Genomic DNA, 15526 nt, shown 5'->3' with positions numbered 1-15526 from the left:
CAGAGCAGAACGCAGGTGGCTGGGAGGGGAAGAGGCCACGGGGTCAGGAGAAGGGTGTTGGGGGGACAATCACACAACAAAATGATTAAAAGAGAAAATAAAACTAATCAATTGTGGGGCTTCCCTGGTGGCACAGTGGTTGAGAGTCCACCTGCCGATGCAGGGGACGCGGGTTCGTGCCCCGGTCCGGGAAGATCCCACATGCCGTGGAGCGGCTGGGCCCGTGAGCCATGGTCGCTGAGCCTGTGCTCCGCAACGGGAGAGGCCACAACAGTGAGAGGCCCGCGTACCACAAAAAAACAAAAAAAAAAAGCAAAAAAAACCTAATCAATTGTAACTATCCGCTTCTAACTCTAGCTACCTCCAGTTTACCCTGCGGGCCAGTCCACTCTGTGCTGGCAAGTTGGGGTCCTGCTCCCTCGGGCCCCTCCCCCCTCTAAACACCGCCCAACTAATCCCATCTAATTTTTTTTTTAAATATATATTGGAGTAGAGTTGATTAACAATGTTGTTGTGTTCGTTTCAGGTGTACAGCAAGGTGATCCAGTGATATGTATATATGTATCTTTTCAAATTCTTTTCCCGTGTAGATTATTGCAGAATGTTGAACCGAGTTGCCTGTGCTATACAGTAGATCTCTGTTGGTTATCCATTTTAAATATAGCAGTGTGTACACGTCAGTCCCATCTGGTTTAAGTCACTTTGTTCACCATGTGTCTCTCTTCATCTCCTGTTTTAAAGTCTCTGAATTTACACGCATATATGCTTGTAAGCACAAGCTATTTATTTATTTCTACTTTCAGAGTCAGGTAGATGAGTTATGTTTCCAGTTTGCTGCTTCTTAGTTTTTTGAAACAAGGCAAAATTTAAAAACAGCACTTTGATGATCATAGAAGCTTCCTTCAGAAATTTCTCAGTGGGTTTCTCAGCCACTCCCCAAAGCCTATTGAATCCAGAATAGGTTGGAATAGTATTAATAGGAGGTCTGACATTCAAGTTCCTCTAAGCTTTGAACGCTTAGCTCTAGGGTGATGAGCTTCGGGAAGCCTGAAGCAGGTGGCTGGCCTGAGGGTGCCTCTGCGAGCTGGGAACTTGGGTTGCTTTCAAAAGAGCATGTCCCAGGAGCTTTGATGTGCGGTTGAAGCTGGGTTTACTGGGGGCAATCTGACAACAACGGACTCCAGAAAACAGAATGTTAGTGACGGGAAAGCCTCGGGCAGAAGAGGCCTCCCAGGCAGAGCAGGGCCCTGGCAGCTGAGAGCGCAGGGGTGGCGGCCATTCACCATCTCCTATGAGTTCTCCGGAGGCAAACGCTTGCGAGCCCGGCTCTGCCTTGATCTCAGCCCTCATTCCCACCATTAACTTGAGAGCAGCGACTGTGTCGCCACTTCCTCTGATGTTCCCTCCGTGCCCCTAGACCTTTGTACACACCTGGCAAAGGAAGGCTGAGGGAAGCCATGTGGACCTTTGCCCGAGAACGCTGTGCGCCTGCAGCCCCCTCGAGAGGCTGATTAACAGGCTTTCGGGGCAGTCCTGGCAGCTAAGCCTTCCCCTGAGGAAACCCATCATCAGCTCTTCCCTTTGCCTGTGGATTTCAACAGAGAGAGTCTTGGCTGGAGAACTGGGTTCTGGTTTCAATCTTACTTCTCATTTTTGTGTCTCAGGCTACAGAAAGAGGTTTTCTAACTGTTCATGTTTAACCAATAGTTTTTCTGCAAGAATAGCTGAATTCCTCCCAAATCAATCCCAGAATAATGATGACGGGAGTCACAGATACTTGACAGTTCTCTGCACACCGCTGCTGCCTTCTTCTTAATGGAAAATGTGAATTACATTTTTTTCAATATCACTATGCAGAAATTATTCACAGCAAATAAAAACACATTTGTCAAGGCATCCGTCTGTAAAATCTGGGCTGTAAATAGATCCTGTGGTAGTAACTTATATGACTAACAGTTATTTTCATGGTTGACTTAAAACTTATTCAAGAATTAACCAGTATACTCAGGAGGTGGCCAACTGGTGGCAGTAAACTCAATGGACAGAACTGGCCATTTGGACACTGTGACATATGGACACTGGCTGACCAGAAGCGGAAGCACCCAGCCTTGTTTTCAAGAGTGGCTTCTCTGCATAGCGGTCTATAGTATAGAATGCTTTGAACTTCTAATTAGAATGTCACGTTTCCATAGGCAGGAGCCCGGGAATATAGGTTCAAAGGCAATTCACAGCCTCCCAAATGCGAGTCATTATGTACTCTACTCAAAGAAGAGTCAGCAGAGAGAGTGATATAGGGCCAGTTTACTGTGTGAGTGGAACCCCATATCCACTGGAGAGTCAAAAGTTGGAGTTCAAACTCCACCAAGGTAGAGAGGCCAGAAGCAGCCGTGCCCTCCGCGTAAGCACAAAACTCAAACAGACCATCTCTAACAAAGCCTAACCTAAACGTTGATGGGAGAAAATACCATCCAGAGCCTTTCTAATTATTTTTTATCCATAATGTCTGGCACCTAATCCCCCCAACTGAAGGAGGGTGAAGTAGAAAGAAGGCTTTGGAATAAATACATGTCCTAACCAGTTATCGGTAGCAGTCAACAACTCTGGACCTTATTTCTCTGGAAAGAAACAAACCAGGATCTTTAGTCTCTGAAAAGAAACATACAATCTTCATCAATTCTAAAGTTTCATATAGAAATAACATGATTTTCTATAGCACAAATGCATCCAGCTGACACAAAGAATTTGTAAAAACTGCTTCAAAAATGTTGTTACCAGAGAAATATACCTATGAAAAAAGGTCTATCAAGTAGAATCAGGTCAACAGTCAAAACTTTTGTCTACAGGGTATCAGTGGGCACTTTGGAGATAAATTTGAGGGATATCAAAAGCTTCCATTCCAGAAATCATTTTTCACCAGCCTATCACTATCATTATTTTTGTATCTTGCTACTAGTAACAATGAGGTTTTAATATGATAAATAAATAACAGAGTGGATAAAAGGCCCTAAGGCTGTACTACACATGTATACCTACGTACAAATCAATTGATCAGATTTAATTGCAGAGAGCAGGGTCCTAAAGGATGGAGCAGGAAAGAGAAAGAGGAATTTTAAAGAATATGTGCCATGTGTTAGATTTACTTCTCTTTTAATTAATTAATTAATTTATTTATTTTTATAAATTTATTTTCTTTATTTTTGGCTGCACTGGGTCTTCATTGCTGCGCACGGGCTTTCTCTAGTTGCGGCGAGCAGGGGCTACTCTTTGTTGTGATGCGCAGGCTTCTCGTTGCAGTGGCTTCTCTTGTTGCGGAGCACGGGCTCTAGGCACGTGGGTTTCAGTAGTTGTGGTACACGGGCTCAGTAGTTGTGGCACACATGCTCTAGAGAGCAGGCTCAGTAGTTGTGGCACACGGGCTTAGCTGCTCTGCAGCATGTGGGATCTTCCCAGACCAGGGCTCGAACCCGCGTCCCCTGCGTCGGCAGGCGGATTCTTAACCACTGTGCCACCAGGGAAGTCCCAGATTTGTTTCCCTTTAAAATATTAGTTATACATGAAAACAAATCTGATTCCTTAAAAATGCTATGTTTCAACATCAATATGCCCCCCGAAGTGTTCCTAGGAACATGAATACATGATACTCACTCAGATTCACAATTCATATTAGCATATTAAAGGCTCTGAAAGCCTTGCTGCAAAGAATTCTACTGGACCTTGTTTAAGCCAGCACTTGTAAAGCTGTTCACTCATTCATTGAGTTATTGAGTACTTACTCTAGGCCCAGTACATTCTAGGTGCTGGGGATAGACAGAAAGTCAAGTATCTTACTCTTATAGCATTTGCAATGAGGGAGACTGCTAACAGGCAATGATCACTGCTATGATGAACAAATGACAGGCAATGATCACTGCTATGATGAACACATAACAAGGTAATAGGATAGGAACTGACTTGGGCACTCCTTTAATTTGTGTAGACAGGCAAGGTGCCTCTGAGGAAATGACTTTTATTAAGCTAAGACCTAATGACAAGAAGAATCCAATCGTGTGTGGACCAGGAAGAAGTTTCAGCCAGAGGGAACAGCTACTACAAAGGCCAGGAAAGAGCTCAGTGTCCTTAAAAACACAAAAGAAGATCAGGGACTTCGCTGGCGGTGCCGTGGTTAAGACTCCATGCTTCCAATGCAGGGGGTGCGGGTTCGATCCCCGGTCGGGGAAATAGGATCCCACATGCTGCACAGCATGGCCAAAAAAAAAGGCTAATCTCATGTTAAAAAAAAAGAAAATCGGTGTGCCTGTAGTAAGCAAGAGGGAGATGGAAAGTCAGATCATCCAGGGTCTTGTAGATGAGGACAGGGGATTTGGTTTTATTTTAGTGTGGCGGGAGCTCCTGGAGCTTCTAATGCATGGGCCATGACATGCTCTGTATCACGTGGGTACATTCAGTAAAGGGCTGGCCTTGCCAAAAGGGAGTTCTGGCCTTTGCCCTCAGCTCCTGGGAATTAACCTCTAAGCCCTTGGATTGCTCTACCTGAGATGAGTATCTTTGTTTATCTGGAGCTTAGCATAGACCAGATAGTCTATGCTAACAATGTGACTTAGGCCAGGGAACGGTGGTCCCCACAGTTATCAGCTCTACTTTTGGAAGAACTGGAGACATATAAGTGGCCAACTACGTCCACATGACCAAGCCCCAGTAAAGATGCTGGACACCAAGCCTCAGGTGAGCTTCTCTGGTTGTCAATACTCCGTGTTTTTTTTTTTTTTGCGGTACGCGGGCCTCTCACTGTTGTGGCCTCTCCCGTTGCGGAGCACAGGCTCCGTGTGCGCAGGCCCAGCGGCCATGGCTCACTGGGTCCAGCCGCTCCGCGGCATGTGGGATCTTCCCAGAGCGGGGCACGAACCCGCGTCCCCTGTATCAGCAGGCGGACTCTCAACCACTGCGCCACCAGGGAAGCCCAACTCCATGTGTTTTGACACACGTTGTTGCTGGGAGAACAGGCACTGTGTGTACAGCTCCACTGGGAGAGAGCAACTGAAAGCACATGCCTGGCGCCTCCTAGACCCTGTGTGCCTTTCCCCTTGGATGATTTTAATCTGTGTCCTTTTGCTGTAATAAACCATAATCATGAGTATGATCAGTCCTGGTGAATTACTGAACCTGAGGATGGCCTTGGGGACTTCCAAACTTGTAGCTGGAATCAGAAGTGATAGTCTTGGGGGGTCTGCTAAATTCAGATTCCTAACCCATAAAACCTCTAAGAGGAGGTCTGGAAATGTGCATTTTTAACATGCCCCTTGGGCAATTCCCATGACGTCAAAGTTGAGAACCACTGCTTGATGGCTACCCAAGGTGACTGACTAGATTGAAGACAGCGGTCCAAATGCAGAGGTTGGCTCACATTTAACAAGCCCCAGTCCATCCTTAGCAGCTATGTCAGACAAATGCAGTAAAGAACAGAATCTTATGTGAGCAGCTGGGAGGCAGCTCTGCACCCAAGGCCTCTCCCTCCGCTGGCCCGATGTGGGGTTCTGAGGAGACCTGCATTATAACAGGACCTTCAAGATGCAGACTGGGGAGCCACGGTCAGCCCCAAACTGCTCAAGATAGCATGAGGGAAAATGAACTTCCTCTGGGATGGGTTTGGAAGGATGGGTTGCCCTGTATTTTTCACAAGCAGCCCACCTAATTCTGGCAAATTTCAGTTGCAAGCTTGTGAAGAACTGCTTTCTAGGGAATCTCCATGATGGGCGTGGTGTTCGAGGTTGCTAACAATCATTTTGTGACCTTTATACACGATCTGACAAGGATCTGTACACGTGCGGATGTTCTGCATTTTCCAATAATTCTGCGACTCAAAGCAACTCCATACCTCCGTGGCCCCTGTACCGAGAGGGCGAATGGCAGCCCTCACATGACATGGGAGATGACGGGAAGCAGCTGGTAAAGGCTGCTAGAATTTGGATTCTCCCTCTGCACTTACAGGGGGCTCAGCTGGGCAGGCTTGTGAACCCTCGTCTGAGGCGGTCCGGCCATCATCTTGCAACAGTGATAACTGATCATTTCTGTCATTTATCTTTGCTGCATCTGCCTCCAGCTGACCTGACCTTATTTCCTCTGGATTTGTTTTTCCTTTCAAGTCAGGACCACATTTAAGTTAAGGAAGTCTTTTTAAGAACAAAAACCCAAACTCACACTGAAGCCACAAGGGAGGGAGAGTAGGGAAGCAGCGACTTCTGTTACAAGAATCATAAATAAGTAATGACAGTGGTCCCGGAGACAGGGAGAGGCAGTGCTCTGCTCCTTCCCATCTTAGAAGATGGAAAATGAGAAGAGATTATCTTAGGGGAAGACATGCAAATTCTTGCTCTTGTGGGCACAGGCTGCTGTTTCTGATAACCCATGTCCAAGGCAACAAGAAAGAAATTTTACAAGGTAGAAAATGCACACAAGAAGAAAAGGGTCCTAAAAACATTTTTAAAGCATCCATCTGTTTGGGGAAGTTTCTGAAACTGGGAGACAACTCACTTTCATATAGGAGTAACTGTAAAAAAGTAGTAGGACTACCTTGCTTTTGAAAAGTGTCTGCACCCCACAGTTTCACCGAATAAAGGAGTCACCTGCCATCTTTACCGCCAGCTTTAGCTCATGAGTCAAGTTGAATTTTTTAATTCAAAATTATAATGTAATAATACTACTTAAACTTACACCGCACCTTTTCCCCAGGAAACTCAAAGAACCTCCTTAACTTCAAATTACTCATCTTTTATAGCAATCCTGGTCAGGTCTATGGGAGTCAAAATATTTTAATAAGTACTTAAAAATAACGCTTACTGAGTGAATTCATTTTTTTCCCCTTGTTGCACTCTGCAAGGAACTGGGGCAGAGAGGGGTTCAGCATGGAGACATAGCAGATTGGGACAGGGACAGGGACAGCTCTCCTGTGCTCAGTTTCTAAAAGTTCCCAGGGTAATTCCAGTTACTGCTGCCACCTGTACTTTTTTGTCTCAAGTGCCCTCATTGTCTGCTTGTGGCTGAAGTCTGAGCTCCCATTGCCCAGAACAACCAAAATAGAACCTCTCGGAGAAAGTTCCAGGCACTGTTATTTCTAAAAGTTCCCTGGGTGATTCTGACACGCAGCCTGGGTTGCACACCAGCAGGATGGTAGAAAGAGCACTGAACTAGGAGTCAGGGTGTGGGTCCTAATCCTGGTTTATTTGCCATGTAACGTGTGTAAGTCACTTAAACTCTACAGGCTTTAGTTTCTTTTCTTATTATTTTTTTTAATGTGGACCATTTTTTATAAAGTCTTTATTGAATTTGTTACAATATTGCTTCTGTTTTTATGTTTTGGTTTTTGGCCACAAGTCATATGGGATCTTAGCTCCCCGACCAGGGATTGAACTGGGGCCCACGGCATAACCACTGGACCTCCAGGGCATTCCTGGCTCTAGTTTCTTTGTTTATAAAATGACAGCAGTGGGCTTCCCTGGTGGCGCAGTGGTTGAGAGTCCGCCTGCCGATGCAGGGGACGCGGGTTCGTGCCCCGGTCCGGGAAGATCCCACATGCCGCAGAGCGGCTGGGCCCGTGAGCCATGGCCGCTGAGCCTGCGCGTCCGGAGCCTGTACTCCGCAACGGGAGAGGCCACAACAATGACAGGCCCGCGTACTTAAAAAAAAAAAAAAAGACAGCAGCAGTGACATGCTCTGATTCTAAGAATTAATGATCTCCCAGAACCTCTCTTTTACACTACAGAAAATCATGTTCCCTTCCCCATTGTCAAACAGCATCAGACCACATCCCCACATGAGTAGGCCTCAAACTTTTTTGCCTAAGAATCCATTGAGAGTTTAAAAAAATATATGCAGGATCCTTGGCCTCACTCCTAACATGCTAATGCAGGAGGTGTGAATATGCAGGGAGTCCTTGGCACACACTTTGGGAATCCGGTGCCCCGCATGGATAGGTTCTTACCGGTTTAAGCAAGATGCCACCCCCATGAGGTGTGGGTGTGGGCCCACTGTGATTATGTGTCACCTGCTCCCCCTCCCTTCCCCTGGGAAAAATCAGCTTTGGTCAGGTGAGGTGAACACACTGGAAAGCACAGACCTGGATCTGGGTACTAGCTCTGCCACTGGGATGCAGGGCTACCTATGAGACCGTGGAAAATGTAGCCTCTCCGAGCCTCCACGTTTCCTGTCTGTAAGGTAGTAGAACCTACTCCACAGGGTTGCCGTAGTAAAGAAGATAATGCATATAAAGCATAGGTACCCAATACATATAACAGATGCCTCCTAGAGAATTCCCTGGTGGTCCAGTGGTTAGGACTCCACGCTTCCACTTCAGGGAACACAGGTTCGATCCCTAGTCAGAGAATTAAGATCCCCCATGCGGTGCAGGGCGGCCATTAAATAAATGAATAAACAAATAAATTAATTAAATAACAGACACCTCCTAAAACACTGCAGTCTTGCTGAGAAGGGAAAACAGAGGCAATGTGAAGACCAGGAACAGGTATACGGGGGTGTTGGATGGGCCGGGTGCCCAACCCCAAGGTAGACTTTGCCGATAATGATGGGGGCGGGGCAGCTTCTGGATTGCTGTCTAGGGATCTTTCACCTTCAACCACTGCCTCTCTGAATCCATCTTTGTCAACATCCCCAGAGTACAGGACCCGGGACAGGCAACTCAATTCACAACGTCCTATGGAAAACTCGTTCCCGATTGCTCTGACAGCATTGCTAATTGTGGGCAAAGCAATGATAAAATGTGTACCAAGCTAATAAGAAGGATGCAAGGAAAGAATGCCTACGTGCTTTCCTTGTGTGTGAGTGACGAAAAATGGCTGGAGCCAACTGCACTTGGAACTCAAATGTCAGGAAAAGGAGTAAAGGGGAGGCCAGAAAAAAAAAATTAGCAACTCCTGGAGGAGCCCATTGTAAGTATTTGCTGGCAAAGGCCTACCTGAGGGAGGCAAAAGTCTTCACCAGACCGCCTGTCTAAAGGGGGCATCAGGCAGATGGGCTCCACCAGGCCTACAGCCAAGTGATGAAGGAAGACAGGCCAGGAAGCACCACAGGAAACAGCTGTCAGTGTGCTGGGGCCTCATGCATGAGAACCGCCTGCTTAGACTGGCAGGTAATATACATGGTAACATCTAGTGTGGGGAGCTGGCCATCATGTGTACCATGGCGAGCGTGTCATTGGTACCCACATCGCCCTCCTAGGTGGAGGGACCTTTCCCCTGAGAAGCACCAAGAGGCTGGATGAGGTTGCTCTGTGGGTTGCCAGGCAAAGTTCATGGGTCTCAACTCGGCCCCTGGGACTGCAGGTCCAACCAGAACATCCTGCCAGGGACTACGCTGGTCCTTCTCAAGGCGAGGAAAGCCATCCCAAGGGGAGCTATCCTTACAAGGGCGGCCCTTTGGGGCTACACCAATGTGTGCTTGAAACAGTCCTTCTGTCTCTTGCTCGGCTCCAAGCACAGAGGGAGGACTTCCTGAGAAAGCCGTCTGCTCAGCGAGTTGGTTCTCAAACAAGCGGCGCTCAGCAGACCCACCAGCGCTCAGCGGCGTGGTCCTGGGGTTGCTCAGAAGAGCCATGGCGGGTTCAAGCTGGTCTGGAACGTGCTCTGGAAGACTCGCACTTGAACTAGCTGTCTGCCGGCGAGACCTGTGGGACTCTAACTTCACCCAAATCCTTTCTACTTGCTTAGTACACATCTGAACTTTACCAACGTGACCACTGACTATTTGCAGAGCTGCTCAAGAGAGAAGGTGAGGAGAAAAGAGAAAGGTCTCCTCCACCTCATAGAGGAGGGTCTGAGAAGAACTCCTCCGATATGAAGACCCTTTGCATAAAAATGTACTTCTGCAGCGGCGCTGGTGTAGCCTCTGCCTTCCCGCTGCATGATCGGGAGGTGGAAACTCAAAGGAGACAAGAAACAGGTGTGTTTCTGTACAAGGGGTACATGGTCTACATCCAAGGATGCTTCATGGGCATCCTGAATCCACGCAGAAGCTGAAGCTCTGGCTAGAGGTGTCTGGCTTTAAATGGTGTCCCAGACACTCTCCCAGAAATGAAAATCCAAAGAAAGGGGGGATTTGGGTGCTACAGAACATCGTCTCGCAGTCTAAGTAAGGCTCTCACCCTACCCAGGAACTAGGCACAATTATTTAGTTAGTTCTCTTTTTTAAAACAAAACCAAAAACTTGTGTCTAGCTAGTATAACCAATGCCATAAGAGCTGAGATGTATTCTGTATCCCAGCTGGACCACGGGATGGACAAGTAATGAAATATTTCCATTAATATTGATAATAAATAGATTTTGGCAAGGCATAGGCAGATTCTTCTCTGTCCCCCATATGATATTTGTTCATAATATAAGTGGATTTTTTTTTTTCCTTTGGGACGCAGGCCTCTCACTGTTGTGGCCTCTCCCGTTGCGGAGCACAGGCTCCAGATGCGCAGGCTCAGTGGCCATGGCTCACGGGCCCAGCCGCTCCGCGGCATGTGGGGTCTTCTCGGAACGGGCACGAACCCGTATCCCCTGCATCGGCAGGCGGACTCTCAACCACTGCGCCACCAGGGAAGCCCTGTAAGTGGATTTGAATTCATTTTATTTTAGTTTCTTTGGAATATTTATTTTTAAAATAAACTACTTCTTCATGGTGTGCAAATCACAGTCTGAATCGCTGCAATACTGACCCCACCCCTTTTAAGGCTATCAGGGTATGGATAGCATCTTTCCATGTCCTGATTTGACATGTATTGCGTAAGTGTCAAGTGAATTTTTTTTAACACCTTTATTGGAGTATAGTTGCTTTACAATGGTGTGTTAGTTTCTGCTTTATAACAAAGTGAATCAGCTATACATATACATATATCCCCATATCTCCTCCCTCTTGCGTCTCCCTCCCACCCTCCCTATCCCACAGCTCTAGGTGGTCACAAAGCAGTGAGCTGATCTCCCTGTGCTATGCCGCTGCTTCCCACTAGCTAGCTATTTTACATGTGATAGTATATATAAGTCCATGCCACTCCCTCACTTCGTCCCAACTTACCCTTCCGTCCCCTGTGTCCTCAAGACCATTCTCTACGTCTGCGTCTTTATTCCTGCCCTGCCTCTAGGTTCTTCATAACCACTTTTATTTTTATTCCATATGTATGTGTTACTATACGGTATTTGTTTTTCTCTTTCTGACTTACTTCACTCTGTATGACAGACTCTAGGTCCATCCACCTCACTACAAATAACTCAATTTCGTTTCTTTTTATGGCTGAGTAATATTCCATTGTATATATGTGTCATATCTTCTTTATCCATTCATCTGTTGATGGACACTTAGGTTGCTACCATGTCCTGGCTATTGTAAATAGAGCTGCAATGAACATTGGGGTACATGACTCTTTTTGAATTATGGTTTTCTCAGGGTATATGCCCAGTAGTGGGATTGCTGGGTCTTATGGCAGTTCTATTTCTAGTTTTTTAAGGAAGCTCCATACTGTTCTCCATAGTGGCTGTATCAATTTACATTCCCACCAACAGTGCAAGAGAGTTCCCTTTTCCCCACATCCTCTCCAGCATTTACTGTTTGTAGATTTTTTGATGATGGCCATTCTGACTAGTGTGAGGTGATACCTCATTGTAGTTTTGATTTGCATTTCTCTAATGATTAGTGATGTTGACCATCCTTTCATGTGTTTGTCGCCAATCTGTATATCTTCTTTGGAGAAATGTCTATATAGGTCTTCTGCCCATTTTTGGATTGGGTTGTTTGTTTTTCTGATATTGAGCTGCATGAGCTGTTTGTAAATTTGGGGGATTAATCCTTTTTCAGTTGCTTCATTTGCACATATTTTCTCCCATTCTGAGGGCTGTCTTTTCATCTTGTTTATGGTTTCCTTTGCTGTGCAAAAGCTTTTACATTTCATTAGGTCCCATTTATTTTTGTTTTTATTTCCCTTTCTCTAGGAGGTGGGCCAAAAAGGATCTTGCTGTGACTTACCTCATAGAACGTTCTGCCTATGTTTTCCTCTAAGAGTTTTATAGTGTCTGGTGTTACAGTTAGGTCTTTAATCCATTTTGCGTTTATTTTTGTGTATGGTGTTAGGGAGTGTTCTAATTTCATTGTTTTACATGTAGCTGTCCACTTTTCCCAGCACAATTTATTGAAGAGGCTGTCTTTTCTCCACTGTATATTCTTGCCTCCTTTAGCAAAACTAAGGTGACCATATGTGTGTGGGTTTATCTCTTGGCTTTCTATCCTGTTCCATTGATCTATATTTCTGTTTTTGTGCCAGTACCATACTGTCTTGATTACTGTAGCTTTGTAGTATAGTCTGAAGTCTGGGAGCCTGATACCTCCAGCTCCGTTTTTATTTCTCAAGATTGCTTTGGCTATTTGGGGTCTTTTGTGTTTCCATACAAGTTGTGAAAGTATTTGTTCTAGTTCTGTGAGAAATGACATTGCTAGTTTGATAGGGATTGCAGTGAATCTGTAGATTGCTTTTGGTAGTATAGTCATTTTCACAATGTTGATTCTTTCAATCCAAGAACATGGTATATCTCTCCATCTGTTTGTATCATCTTTAATTTCTTTCATCAGTGTCTTATAATTTTCTGCACACAGGTTTTTTGTCTCCATAGGTAGGTTTATTCTTAGGTATTTTATTCTTTTAGTTGCAGTGGTAAATGGGAGTGTTTCCTTAATTTCTCTTTCAGATTTTTCATCACTAGTGTATAGGAATGCAAGAGATTTCTGTGCATTTTGTATCCTGCTACTTTACCGAATTCACTGATTAGCTCTAGTAGTTTTCTAGTAGTGTCTTTAGCATTCGCTACATATACTATCATGTCTTCTGCAAATAGTGACAGCTTTACTTCTTTTCTAATTTATATTCCTTTTATTTCTTTTTCTTCTCTTATTGCTGTGGCTAAAACTTCCAAAACTATGTTGAATAATAGTGGTGAGAGTGGGCAACCTTGTCTTGTTCCTGATCCTCAGATTCAGTTTTTCACCATTAAGAACGATATCGGCTGTGGGTTTGTTATATATGCCCTTTATTATGTTGAGGTGAGTTCCCTCTATGCCTACTTTCTGCAGGGTTTCTATCATAAATTGGTGTTGAATTTTGTCAAAAGCTTTTTCTGCGTCTACTGAGATGATCATATGGTTTTAATCCTTCAATTTGTTAATATGGTGCATTACATTTATTGCTTTGCGTATATTGAAGAATCCTTACATTCCTGGGATAAAACACTTAATAATGGTGTATGATCCTTTTAATGTGCTGTTGGATTCTGTTTGCTAGAATTTTGTTGAGGAGTTTTGCACCTATGTTCATCAGTGATATTGGCCTGTAGTTTTCTTTCTCTGTGACATCTTTGTCTGATTTTGGTATCAGGGTGATGGTGGCCTCATAGAATGAGTTTGAGAATGTTACTCCCTCTGCTACATTTTGGAAGAGTTTGAGAAAGATAGGTGTTAACTTTTCTCTAAATGTTTGATAGAATTCGCCTATGAAGCCATCTGGTCCTGGGCTTTTGTTTGTTGGAAGATTTTTAATCACAGTCTCAATTTCAGTGCTTGTGATTGGTCTGTTTATATTTTCTAGTTCTTCCCAGTTCAGTCTCAGAAGGTTGTGCTTCTCTGAGAATTTGTCCACTTTTCCACGTTGTCCATTTTATTGGCATATAGTTGCTTGTAGTAATCTCTCATGATCCTTTGTATTTCTGCAGTGTCAGTTGTTACTTCTCCTTTTTCATTTCTAATTCTATTGATTTGAGTCTTCTCCCTTTTCTTCTGGATGAGTCTGGCTAATGGTTTATCAATTTTGTTTATCTTCTCAAAGAACCAACTTTTACTTTTATTGATCTTTGCTATTGTTTCCTTCATTTCTTTTTCATTTCTTTCTGATCTGATCTTTATGATTTCTTTCCTTCCTCTAACTTCGGGGGTTTTTTGTTCTTCTTTGTCTAATTGCTTTAGGTGTAAGGTTAGGTTGTTTATTTGAGATGTTTCTTGTTTCTTAAGGTAGGCTTGGATTGCTATAAACTTCCCTCTTAGAACTGCTTTTGCTGCATCCCATAGGTTTTGGATCATCATGTTTTCGTTGTCATTTGTCTCTAGGTATTTTTTGATTTCCCCTTTGATTTCTTCAGTGATCTCTTGGTTATTAAGTAGTGTATTGTTTAGCCTCCATGTGTTTGAATTTTTTACAGATTTTCCCCTGTAATTGATATCTAGTCTCATAGCATTGTGGTCGGTAAAGATACTTGATACGATTTCAATTTTAGTAAATTTACCAAGGCTTGATTTGTGACCCAAGATATGATCTATCCTGGAGAATGTTCCATGAGCACTTGAGAAGAAAGTGTATTCTGTTGTTTGGGGATGGAATGTCCTGTAAATATCAATTACGTCCGTCTTGTTTAATGTATCATTTAAAGCTTGTGTTTCCTTATTTATTTTCATTTTTGATGATGAGTCCATTGGTGAAAATGGGGTGTTAAATCCCCTACTATGATTGTGTTAGTGCAGATTTCTCCTTTTAAGGCCGTTAGCATTTGCCTTATGTATTGAGCTGCTCCTATGTTGGGTGCCTAAATATTTACAATTGTTATATCTTCTTCTTAGATTGATCCCTTGATCATTATGTAGTGTCCTTCTTTGTCTCTTGTAATAGTATTTATTTTAAAGTTTATTTTGTCTGATATGAGAATTGCTACTCCAGCTTTCTCCAGATTTCCATTTGCATGGAATATCTTTTTCCATCCCCTCACTTTCAATCTGTATGTGTCCCTGGGTCTAAAGTGTGTCTCTTGTAGACAGTATATATATGGGTCTTGTTTTTGTATCCATTCAGCGAAGTTTAAGTCTTTTGGTTGGAGCATTCCATTTACATTTAAGGCAATTATCGATATGTATGTTCCTATACATTTTCTTAATTGTTTTGGGTTTGTTACTGTAGGTCTTTTCCTTCTCTGTGTTTCCTGCCTAGAGAAGTTCCTTTAGAGTTTGTTGTAAAGCTGGTTTGGTGGTGCTGAATTCTCTTAGCTTTTGCTTGTCTGTAAAGGTTTTAATTTCTCTGTCAAATCTGAATGAGATCCTTGTTGGGTAGAGTAATCTTTGTTGTATGTTTTTCCCTTTCATCACTTTAAAGATGTCCTGCCACTCACTTCTGGCTTGCAGAGTTTCTGCTGAAAGATCAGCTGTTAACCTTATGGGGATTCCCTTGTATGTTATTTGTTGTTTTTCCCTTGCTGCTTTTAATATTTTTTCTTTGTATTTAATTTTTGATAGTTTGATTAATACGTGTCTTGGTGTATTTCCCCTTGGATTTTTCCTGTACGGGACTCTGCACTTCCTGGACTTGATTAACTATTTACTTTCCCATATTAGGGAAGTTTTCAACTATAATCTCTTCAAATATTTTCTCAGACCCTTTCTTTTTTTCTTCTTCTGGACCCCTATAATTCAAATGTTGCTGTGTTTAATGTTGTCCCAGAGGTCTCTGAGACT

General features: G+C 43.8%; 1 protein-coding gene across 2 annotated transcripts in view; it reads right to left on the bottom strand.

Annotated features, from left to right (window-relative positions):
- SUSD4 (sushi domain containing 4) overlaps positions 1 to 15526 on the bottom strand; it is a 128357-nt gene that overhangs the window by 35348 nt on the left and 77483 nt on the right. The gene's annotated exons all lie outside the window — the stretch shown is intronic.

The sequence above is a fragment of the Phocoena phocoena genome, chromosome 1 (assembly GCF_963924675.1).
Source record: "Phocoena phocoena chromosome 1, mPhoPho1.1, whole genome shotgun sequence".
Taxonomy (NCBI): Eukaryota; Metazoa; Chordata; class Mammalia; order Artiodactyla; family Phocoenidae; genus Phocoena; species Phocoena phocoena.
Note: the sequence above shows the minus strand (reverse complement) of the source record. Positions and strands in the feature narration are given on the sequence as shown.